The sequence below is a fragment of the Nicotiana tabacum genome, chromosome 9 (assembly GCF_000715075.1).
Source record: "Nicotiana tabacum cultivar K326 chromosome 9, ASM71507v2, whole genome shotgun sequence".
Classification (NCBI taxonomy): domain Eukaryota; kingdom Viridiplantae; phylum Streptophyta; class Magnoliopsida; order Solanales; family Solanaceae; genus Nicotiana; species Nicotiana tabacum.
The window spans coordinates 113,598,583-113,610,931 of NC_134088.1; positions in this window are offsets into that span (position 1 = coordinate 113,598,583).

Here is a 12,349-nt window from a genome sequence, read left to right on the forward strand (position 1 = left end):
AGTGGAGTATGTATCTCGGTGCCTAAATTGCCAGCAGGTGAATTATGAGCATCTGTAACCAGGTGGGTTGCTACAGAAGTTAGAGATTCCGGAGTGGAAATAGGAGCGAATCACTAGGGATTTCATTGTTGGACTTCCACGGACTCAGCGAAAGTTTGATCCAGTTTGGGTGATTGTGGACCTGCTGACCAAGTCAGCTCATTTCATTCCTCTGATGACTACCTATTCTTCTAAGCAGTTGGCTCAAGTGTATATCCGCGAGATCGTCAGGCTTCATGGAGTACCGATATCTATCATCTCGGACCGGGGTACACCGTTTACATCACGGTTCTGGAGGGCTGTACAGCATGAGTTGGGTACTCAGTAGAGTTGAGCATAACATTTCACCCTCAGATGGACGGACAGTCCGAGCGCTCTATTCAAATATTAGAGAATATGCTCTGTGCGTGTGTATGGAGTTTGGGGGTTCGTGGGATCAGTTCTTGCCTCTAGAAGAGTTTGCTTACAACAGTTACCAGTCGAGCATCTATATGGCATCGTATGAAACTCTGTATGGTAGGCGGTGTAGGTCTCCAGTGGGTTAGTTCGAGCCAGGCGAGGCAAGATTATTGGGTACAGACTTGGTTCAGGATGCTCTGGAGAAGGTTAGAGTAATTCAGGATAGACTACGCACATCCCAGTCCAGACAAAAGAGTTATGTAAATTGGAAGGTTCGCGATGTTGCATTCATGGTTGGAGAGCGGGTCTTGCTCCGGGTGTCACCCATGAAGGGTGTTATAAGGTTCGGAAAGAAGGGCAAGCTGAGCCCGAGGTTTATTGGTCTATTTGAGGTATTGCGATGTGTTGGGGAAGTTGCTTACGAGCTTGCCTTGCCTCCCAGTCTAGCAGGAGTTCATCCAGTATTCCATGTTTCTATTCTCCAGAAGTATCACGACGATCCGTCTCACGTGTTGGATTTCAGTTCAGTCTAGCTAGACAAGGATTTATCTTATGTTGAGGAGCCGGTGGCGATCTTAGATAGGCAGGTTCGAAAGCTGAGGTCGAAGAGTATTGCTTCTGTGAAGGTTCAGTGGAGGGGTCAGCCGGTCGAGGAGGCGACTTAGGAGACCGAGCATGATATGCGTAGCCGTTATCCTCATCTTTTCACCACTTCAAGTATGTCTCTATGCTCGTTCTATTGTTTTAAGAGGGGGAGGATGTAACGACCCGTCCGGTCGTTTTGAGTGTATTAGCCCTGATCCCCTATTTACTATTTTCCCCGTATCTATTTATGCTTATGTGACTTGCCGGAAGGTTTCGTTTTGGTTTTGGAGTGTTTTTGGATACTTAGTCCCTAAATGGAGGTTTAAGTCTTAGGAGTTTGACCGTAGTAGGAAGTATGTGAATACGATTCCGGAATGGAGTTCCGTCGGTTCCGTTAGCTCCGTTGGATGATTTTGGACTTAGGAGAGTGTTCGGACTGTGAATTTGAGGTTTGTAGCTAATTTAGGCGTAAAATGGCGAAAGTCGAATTTTGGGAAGTTTGACCGAGGGGTTGACTTTTTGATATCGGCGTCAGATTCCGATTTCGGAGGTTGGAATAAGTCCATAATGTTGAATATAACTTGTGAGCAAAATTTGAGGTCAATCACACGTGGTTTGGTAGGTTTCGGCATCGTTTGTGGAATTTGAAAGTTTAGAAGTTCTTTAGGCTTGAATCCGAGTGTAATTGCTGTTTCGATGTTGTTTTGAGTGATTCGAAGGCTCGACTAAGTTCGAGTGATGTTTTGGGATGTGTTGGTATATTTGGTTGAGGTCCCGGGGGCCTCAGGTGAGTTTTGGGTAGTTATCGGATCATAGGGTAAAAATGTGGGGCAGCATAGTTGTGCTTCGCGATCGCGAGGAATGTTTCGCGATCGCGATGAAGGATATCTGGGCAAGCAGTATTAATTTCAAAAATGAGGGTTTGAACCCATTTTGCATATTTTGAGCTAGAGAACACGAAATTGGGCGATTCTTGAAGGGATTTTCGTGGAGTGTATTGGGATAAGTGATTCTTACTTGGTTTTGGTTAAATCCCATGATTTCATCTTTAATTTTATCATCTAATTTGTGATTTGGGGTGAGAAATTGGGGAAAAAGAGGAAGAACTCTTGAGTTGGGATTTTGAGGTTTTGAATGGGATTTTGTTATCGGATTTGAGTAAATTTGGTATGGTTAGATTCGTGAGTGAATGGGCTTTCGGGTTTTATAACTTTTGTCGGATTTCGAAATGTGGGCCCGGGAGCCGGGTTCGGGCCAATTTCGAATTTTTGGCTATAATTTAGTACTTTTCTTGTGGAATTGATCCCTTTAGCCTATATTGATTGTATTGTTCTACTTGTGGCTAGATTCAGGACGTTTGGAGACCGATTTGAGAGGCAAAGGCATTTCGGAGTAGAGATTTGCTCGGTTCGAGGTAAGTAACAGTCTTAAATCTGGTTTTGAGGGTATGAAACCCCGATAATTTGTATGATGTGAGTACTTGGAGGTGACGCACATGCTAGGTGACGGGCGTGTGAGCGTGCACCGCGAGGGATTGTGACTTGGTCCGTCCCGTGAGACTGTAAAGTCGAATATCCATTGTTATTACTTGGTTTTCCTCGTCTTTGAGCAACTGACTGCCTTTCATGTTAGAAACCATGCTTAGGCCATATGATATCACTGTTGGGACCCGCAGCAGTTGTATACTTGTTGAATTGACTGCTAATTGTTGTCTTGTACTTAGTCACAGTCTTACTTATGTGTTACATCTCTGTTCCCTCTCAATTCTTGTTGATACTTGTTGTATTCTCTGTTTGGACTGATTATTATGATATTCTGTGAGCCTGAGTGGCTGGAGAGGTTAGTGATTGAGATAGGGCCTGAGTGTCGAGCTGTGAGCTATGTGAGGTTATATATATCGGGTTGCATGCCGCAATGAGCCTTATAGCTATTTATGGACTTTGGATTGGGTTGCACGCTGCAACGAGCCTTATGGCTACTTATATGATTGGGTCGGGCTGTACGCCGCAGTGATATAGTGCTTAGGCTGAAAGGAGGCCCTACGGAGTCTGCACACCCCCAGTGAGCGCGGGTACCTATTGAGAGTGTGTATTGAGGGCTGAGAGCCAAGAGTATGAGTTGTTGTGATGAGTTGAGTGGCAGATGCCTTGAGAGGCTGTACTTGTTTTTATTTATTGTTGCACTTAGTTGTTATCTGTTGTTGTGGTGAAATTTTTGGAAGATTCATATCTGTTTTACTTGAGCTCGAATTGATTTGACTTACACCACCGGAATTGAAAGCATATTCACTCTTTACTGAAAACTTTTGAAATGAACTGTATTTTTATAGCTCGTCACTGCTTCTCAGATCCTTATTTATTTTTGTTACTTGCTGAGTTGGTTGTACTCATGCTACTATCATGACCCAAATTCCGTTAAAGGTCGTGATGGCGCCGGACACCATTGTCAGGCAAGCCAACACTAAATAGTTAATTAAATTCTCATTTTAATATTTTTGAAATCGTAAACTTACTTCAATTTAACTAGTAAAAGATGAATTTACAGAGTAGATAACAATGTTTTCCAATTTCAATACAGAACATCCCATAATCATCCCAGAACCCGGCGTCACAAGTGCATGAGCATCAACTAGGAAGATAAAATAAAATACAACACCTGTCTAGAATATAAATTAGACAGAAAAATACATAAGTAACTCTGAAGGGGACTCTGCTAGCTACGGATCGTAGATGGAAATGCAGCTCACCTAAGTCTCTGCATTGACCACACCTCTGCGCCCGCAAGGCTGCTAGACATATATGCACCTGCACAAAAATGTGCACCAAGTATAGTATGAGTACGTAAATCAACGTGTACCCAGTAAGTATCCAGTCTAACCTCGAAGAAGTAGTGACGAGAGATCGACTCCGACACTTACTAGTGGTACAATAATAATATACCGATAATATAATATATTATGGTTTTTATGAGGCAACGGTAAACTCAATAACGTGAAGCAGGTAAGTAATTCTCTTGTTAATAGGGGATTTCCAAATTTATTTTCATCTTTTAACAATTTATATCTTCGGCTAATGAGGCCATATCAATTACCAATAATTCCAAAACAATCAATTAAGTCATGTGCAAATCATGCCGAGGTCGTACGGCCCGATCCGACATAATATTAAACTGTGCACTGCCGGAGGGTCGAACGGTGCTAACCATAGATGCATCTATTTAATCTGCCGAGGCGTTCGGCCCGTTCCACAAAAGATAAACACATTCAGTCAACCAAATCAAGGATTTATGTAGGTTTGATGTTTAAAGAAATATCAATTCTCATTAACGGTCAAGTGAACCGTCCAAAACCCAAGTAGGTGAAGTCTAACCCTTTTGAAATTACTTTATCAAGTTCCAATCTTTTTTAAGCAGCTAAATTAACAAGTAGGATGCAAGCATCGCAAGTATAACGTGATTTGGGTCCTAGACTACCCGTACATAAACATAATAGTAGCTACGCACGGACTCTCGTCACCTCGTACGTACGTAGCCCCCACAAATAGAAGCACATATTGAATTATTTCACCTATGGGGTAAATTTCCTCTTACAAGGTTAGAAAAGAGACTTACCTTGCTCCGCAACTCCTTAACCAGTTCCCAAGCCCTTTCGACGACTCAAACCGAAGCCCAACGCTCCAAAACTAGCCAATAACTATACAAACCCATAAAGATATACTCTAGTACTTATTATAATCCAAATTATAATAATTTCTAACCCCGATCGAAAAGTCGATAAAAATCACACTCGGGCCCACGTGCCCGGATTCCGAAATTTTGAAGATAAACTTTACCCCATGGCACCACGAACTCAAATATGTAATTTATTCCAAATTCCATGTCCAAAATCATGGTCAAAATCCAAAAATACCAAATTCTAGGTTTTCTACCAAACCCCACAATTTTTACTAATTTCCATGCTCAAATCCATATATGACCATGTATTTAGTTTATAGTAAGTGGAAATCACTTACCTTAACATTGATGACGAAGAATGAGCTCCAAAATCGCTCCACGATCGGCTCTCATGAAGGAAATGAGGTCAACATGAGCCAAGCCCTCGTTTTAAAGAACACACTGCCCATCCCCGTCCTTCGCACCTGCGGTCAAGTAGCCGCACCTGCTTCGCAGGAGTGAGAAACCTCCCGCTTCTGCGCCTACTTCCGCTTCTGCGAGGTACTATCCGCTTCTGCGCTTGCGCAAATGCGGCCAAAAGCTCCGCACATGCGATCCTTTACCTGGCCAGCCTGCCCCGCTTCTGCGACTCTAATGTCGCTTCTGCGCCCTCCGCACATGCGGTCAAAACCTCGCAGGTGCGGGTACACCAGATATCAGCTGCTTCAACTCTTCTTCAAATTACAAATTCGATCCGTTAACCATCCGGAATCCACCCGAGGCCCTCGAGACCTTAACCAATTATACCAATACGTCCCAAAACACATTACGAACTTAGTCAAGCCTTCAAATCACATCAAACAACGTCGAATTCATGAATCGCATCCTATTCCAAGCTTAATGAACTTTAGAATTTCAAACTTCTACCTTCGATGCCGAAACCTATCAAGTCACGTCCGGTTGACCTTAACTTTTGCACACAAGTCATAATTGACATTACGGACCTACTCTAACTTTCGAAATCGGAATCCGACCCCGATATCAAAAAGTCCGCTCCCGGTCAAACTTTCCAAAAGCCTTCAAATTTCCATTTTTCGCCTAATGACCCCGAAATGACCTATGGACCTCCGAATCCACTTCCAGATGCGCTCCCAATACCAGAATCACCATACGGAGCTATTTACAAACTCGGAATCCCAAACGGACATTGATGACATTGAAATGCACTTCAACCCAAATTTATGAAATTCTTCCAAAATGCCAACCTTCCACAATAGGCGCCGGAATGCACCCGGGTCATCCAAAACTCGATCCGGACATACGCCCAAGTCCAAAATCATCATACGAACCTGTTGGAACCTTCCAATTCCGATTCTGAGGTCGTTTACTCAAAAATCAAACCTTAGTCAATTCTTCCATCTTAAAGCTTTCGAAATTAGAATTTTCTTTCCAAATCAACTCTGAACTTCCCAAAATTCAATTCCGACCACGCGCACAAGTCATAATACCTGAAGTGAAGCTACTCAAGGCCTCAAACCGCCGAACGATGCGCTGGAGATCAAAATGTCCGCACGGGTCGTTACATTCTCTCCCACTTAAACATACGTTCGTCCTTGGACATGCTAAGAACTGCTCTGGAGTTGTCCAAAATCATTGTTTAATACCTCGTGAACCTACCTGTGCTACCACAATTCAGTTGAGCACATTAACTCGAGCTAATATGAAGATTTTCCTTTTTACTTAGCCAAATAGGCCTTAAAGCCCAATTCCAACATCTGGATTTCTCTGCCAAGCATGCTTCCATCATACGGACACCGTATCAATCTCTATACGATGCACCAATACATGATTGCATACCTTTGTTGAATCCACACTATGCACTGCTTAACTCACATGACCATAATAACATCCCCTGATAACAATAGCCAAAATTTCACGAATTCGATGCTCACAATGCACCTCATGGCATATATAAGTCTTGATCCAACTCTTGCAATACCGCCACAACGGAAGAGATGTGTAGAAATTCATAACCAACTGTCGAGTCAACAAACCACCGAATCTCCCTTCTTGACTAGAATCATCACCTCATTATGAACCAAATAATGGTATTTGCTCTTTAATATACTGCATATAATTCGATCACACTGATCCTAGATCCAATAATCTTGTCTCTACCAGTATAAGATGCTCAAGAAATAAGCCACCCCAGACACGATCAAAGGTCACATGTGATGCCACAATGTTCAACCAAGATACCAATTCGAATGTGATACATAAAGAAAACGAACTCTGGAAAGGACTACTCTACCCACGTAACTAACTAGACAACCGAAAAGGTGTTACGAATCTTCCTCAGAAAATGGAAAACAAAACACACGAAAATAGATATAGGGGACTGTACTCAACATCACACTGTTATGGCACGCAACCCGATCCAAACAACATGCCTGTGGCAGTGTGCCACCCGATCCACACATAAAATCTATATAAGGAGATGCTTACCGAGCTAGCATGCTCATTATTACAAAATACCCGAATATCGGCCACAAGCACGCTAAGTGTATAATACCATCCCTAGGGAGACAGATAGTGCCATACGCTACAAAATTCAAGCACAACTAAGGTGCGATATATGATTTGAATCTCGAGAGTCATCCTGCTCATATAACATCATCGCTACGCAGAACCTCAACACATGTGGAATTTATCAAGCCGTTTCACAACTCACACGGCATAATATAGTATTACATGAAATAGCCGACGACGAAACGACATCCAACGTCCGAATACTCCTCCATAAGGAGCACTATGCTGAAATGAACACATCTAACCTGATACATAACCCATATTCATATTTAAATCCTTTCATGGACCTCAAGCTGATTCTGCTCGCACCGTACTAGGCTAATAACCTTTCAAGGGTCCATAATAACACCTTTTTCCCATAACACATAATAACAACCATCATAATCAGAACAAACTTCCACAGTCCACCACCAAACGAATCGAGCGTTCTCCAGGCACAAATTCCTAAATCAGCGTTATTACCACAATCTTCATACTTGGTTTCCATTCTTCAATCAATCAAGTGACTACATGTCACACTTATACAATCTTCCCGTAGGATATTCTCCCAGGACCTTCCGCACCAGGTAACAAGTCTGCACATCCATACCACCGGCCGCACAAATGTTGTAAAGCAAATCAAAAATCCGAAATCACTACTCAAAGCCTCTTACACAGGATACCGATCTCAGGTGACGCTAAAGACAATACCATCTTACTCTAACCATCTGAATCATTTCCTGTTCATCCGAGCTCTTGACATTCTTGTCGACACCAAACTGCAACCTTGATCCTCAACTTCTGAATCCCATGCCGATCACTGCACTTAATCATGCCAATGCGCAGAAGTACAAGAATTTTATCTTAACTATCAAACTACTAATAGGGTAAACACTTCATCACATAGAAACCTTTTACTTAACTCATTCCAAGAGAACCATCGCAACACGCGACTGAATCCTCATATCCGCAGAAAATACTTACCTCAAGCAGTGGTCTAAACCACCATAACCCTTTCGGGATCCATCTACACATAACGGGCCATAATACTCGAAAGCCTCCAAATAAGATCAGTTATGGAGACCGTCAAACCTCGCACATACCGGCACAATTCACATGAATAACCCAACACACTGAAGGAGCTGATCATTGCCATCATTATGCCGATTCAACCATTGCTAACCAACCCGACTCCTTCTAATTTACCCTAGACTTGCCTTAGGAATAATAATAACCCCATTCAAAACATGGCGAACTCAATCTGTATTCGTTCTGAGTGATCCTATTTCACAAGACCACAGTGTCTCAAAACCCACGAACCATTTCATACCCTCCTTATGCGCATAATCGTGTCTTCAACTGATACACCCATTCTGATGATTCTTCTATAAATCCAAAGTTACATGCTCCCCTTCCTCTCATGATACCCCGTAGACCAAAGATAACATGGAACACTCCAAGCTCCTTTATCATAATCCGCTGTAAAAGCTCGATATTCAACCATACTATGGACTCGAAATCCTTGGGCACCACACCTTAACTTTTGAATCCACTAGGACCGTTATTGAGAGTCACCCACTCTGACTTGGTCCCGAATATAATCAACTCCAAGGATCTGCTAGCACATGAGCACCCTCTCAAAGAAGAACCTGGCCGAATCATCTTCCATGTAACTCGCCTCTACACGAAGCATAAATCCTGAGTCTTCCCAAAGCTTGAGCATGAATTGATAAGGCCAACTATAGCACACATTCCTCAAATCACTTGCTCAAATTACCACTGATGTTCTCTTTCCTTAGTCATAATAACCCATCAATATGTCGATAACCAGAAATCTTACAAATAGACGACCATGCAATCCAACTATAGGCGGTGGGACTCTCCCACTTAGCTTGAAGCTACTATTGCATAAACCTGGAACCCACCAAGATTCTTCCTTCATCGACATGATCTAGCACGATCAACCCGCCAAATTCCTCGAAATCCTTCCATTAATCTTTAATGAACACTCCAAACCACTAGCCACATTTACATATTCAATCTCTTACTGGGTAGCCAATAGAATTCTTCGCAGAAGCTTCGTCAACACCACGCGACCGCTAACCTGCTCACAGGATATAACCCACATATGGAAATTATATGCCGACATATTCCACGTCGCTACACTGGGTATAATTACTATGAAATCAATAGATCATCCTGAGTCTAAGCTCATTCACCAGCTGCACCAGTCCGTACACTCCTCATGGACATCGACTGAAGGTGCGACAATACATTCCAATCCAAAGTCATGTTGTATCCTTCTTTATATCAAGCAACTCTTTCCTGTTGTATCCAATTTCCCGCCGTATAATAGCCAATATTTCAAATTAAGTCTGTAGACCCAATCACCGTCCACCATAATTGCCAAATCACTCTAAACTTTCCTCAAGGCGTGTAGCTATCCTACCACAGAACCCAAATGCTATTCTGCCCCTCTTTGGTCAAACTCACTCCTTTAAGTAACTACCCGACTCCTGTTTCTCAAACTTGGCTTTATATAAGTTTATTCACGGCAAGGCACCTCCCACATGTCCTTCCTCATCCTTCGCTGCCTAGTTGTTGCCTTAAATCAAAATCTACCTCTGTAGCACTTGAACCAATAGATTGCTACCAACTTTAAACCTTTCCGAAAATCATCTTTCTCGAGTCATCAATACCGGGAATGTTGATTCGATCATGAACCACTGCACACTGCGACCTCTAACAGCCGATTTCCCGGCACCATTTATAATACTCTGCCCTAAGGTGAATTGAAGGAAACCATAACACCGGCGAACTTAACACATTCTAACCAATCAAGGACGATGACGCCATATCACAGGCGAAGATTCCACCATGCTCGAAAATATCGAGTCCCGCTACTCCATCTACCCAAGTCTGAACATTCTTAGTTCGATCGGCTTTCCTCCATCGGAAGTAAAATACCGAATCTCTGAATCATCCACTGAGTAAACCTCCTTTCAAGTCATTCACAGCCCTGAGACATAGGCAAGAATCCTACCATCACATCAATATTGTGCGATAGCAATGCACGAATCGTCATAACAATCAATGCCAAGCCTCAAAACCTTAGGTAATACTGATGCTGAGACAGAACGGCCTTCCGCAAGGCGACGACAATAGCCCAATCAAATACGCACGGAGAAACACCCTGCACCACATCTGTAGTACCATTAAAATTCCTCGATTCCAATTTATAACAAGCGCTTCACGTCGCATAAGGTTGAATAGGAAGGGAATAAAGGCATAAGCCTTAAAAGAATCAAATCGCACGATGAGGAATCAAGAAGGAAAATGCTCGTAATAGCCCTGTAGCCTCTCGAAAATAAGTACAGACGTCTCTGTACCGATCCGCAAGACTCTACTAGACTCGCTCATGAATCGTGAGACCTAAGTGAACCTAGTGCTCTGATACCATGTTGTCACGACCCAAAATCTGCTAAAGGCCGTGATGGCACCGGACACCATTGTCAGGCAAGCCAACACTAAATAGTTAATTAAATTCTCATTTTAATATTTTTGAAATCGTAAACTTACTTCAATTTAACTAGTAAAAGATGAATTTATAGAGTAGATAACAATATTTTCCAATTTCAATACCGAACATCCCATAATCATCCCAGAACCCGGCGTCACAAGTGAATGAGCATAAACTAGGAAGATAAAATAAAATACAACACATGTCCAGAATACAAATTAGACAGGAAAATACATAAGTAACTCTGAAGGGGACTCTGCTAGCTGCAGATCGTAGATGGAAATACAGCTCACCTAAGTATCCGTATTGACCACACCTCTGCGCCCGCAAGGCTGCTAGACATATATGCACCTGCACAAAAATATGCAACAAGTGTAGTATGAGTACGTAAATCAACGTGTACCTAGAAAGTATCCAGTCTAACCTCGAAAAAATAGTGACGAGAGGTCGACTCCGACACTTACTAGTGATCCAATAATAATATACCGATAATATAATAAATTATAATTTTTATAAGGCAACGGTAAACTCAATAACGTGAAGCAGGTAAGTAATTCTCTTGTTAATAGGGGATTTCCAAATTTATTTTCATCTTTTAACAATTTATATCTCCAGCCAATGAGGCCATGTCAATTACCAATGATTCCAAAATAATAAATTAAATCATGGCGCGAACTATAGATGCATCTATTTAATCTGCCGAGGCGTTCGACCCGTTCCACAAAAGATCTGCTTCTGCGAGGTACAATCCGCTTCTGCGCTTGCGTAGATGCGGCCAAAAGCTCCACACCTGCGGTCCTTCACCTAGCCAGCCTGCCCCGCTTCTGCGACTCTAATGTCGCTTCTGCGCCCTCCGCACCTGCGGTCAAAACCTCGCAGGTGCGGGTACACCAGATATCAGTTGCATCAACTCTTCTTCAAATTCTAAATTCGATCCGTTAACCACATGGGGCCCTCAAAACCTTAACCAATTATACCAACACGTCCCAAAACACATTACGAACTTAGTCGAGCCTTCAAATCGCATCAAACAACGTCGAATTCATGCATCGCACCCCATTCCAAGCTTAATGAACTTTAGAATTTCAAACTTCTACCTTCGATGCCGAAACCTATCAAGTCACGTCCGATTGACCTCAACTTATGCAGACAAGTCATAATTGACATTACAGACCTACTTCAACTTCCAGAATCGGAATCCGACATTGATATCAAAAAGTCCGCTCCCGGTCAAACTTTCCAAAAACCTTCAAATTTTTATTTTTCGCCAAATGACCCACAGACCTCCGAATCCACTTCCGGACGTGCTCCCAATACTAGAATTACTATACGGAGCTATTTCCAAACTCAGAATCCCAAACGGACATTGATAATATTGAAATGCACTTCAACCCAAATTTATAAATTCTTCCAAAATGCTAACCTTCCACAATATGCGCCGAAACGCTCTCGGGTCATCCAAAACCCGATCCAGATATACGCCCAGGTCCAAAATCATTATATGAACTTGTTGGAACCTTCCAATCCCGATTCTGAGGTCCTTTACTCAAAAATCAAACCTTAGTCAATTCTTCCAACTTAAAGCTT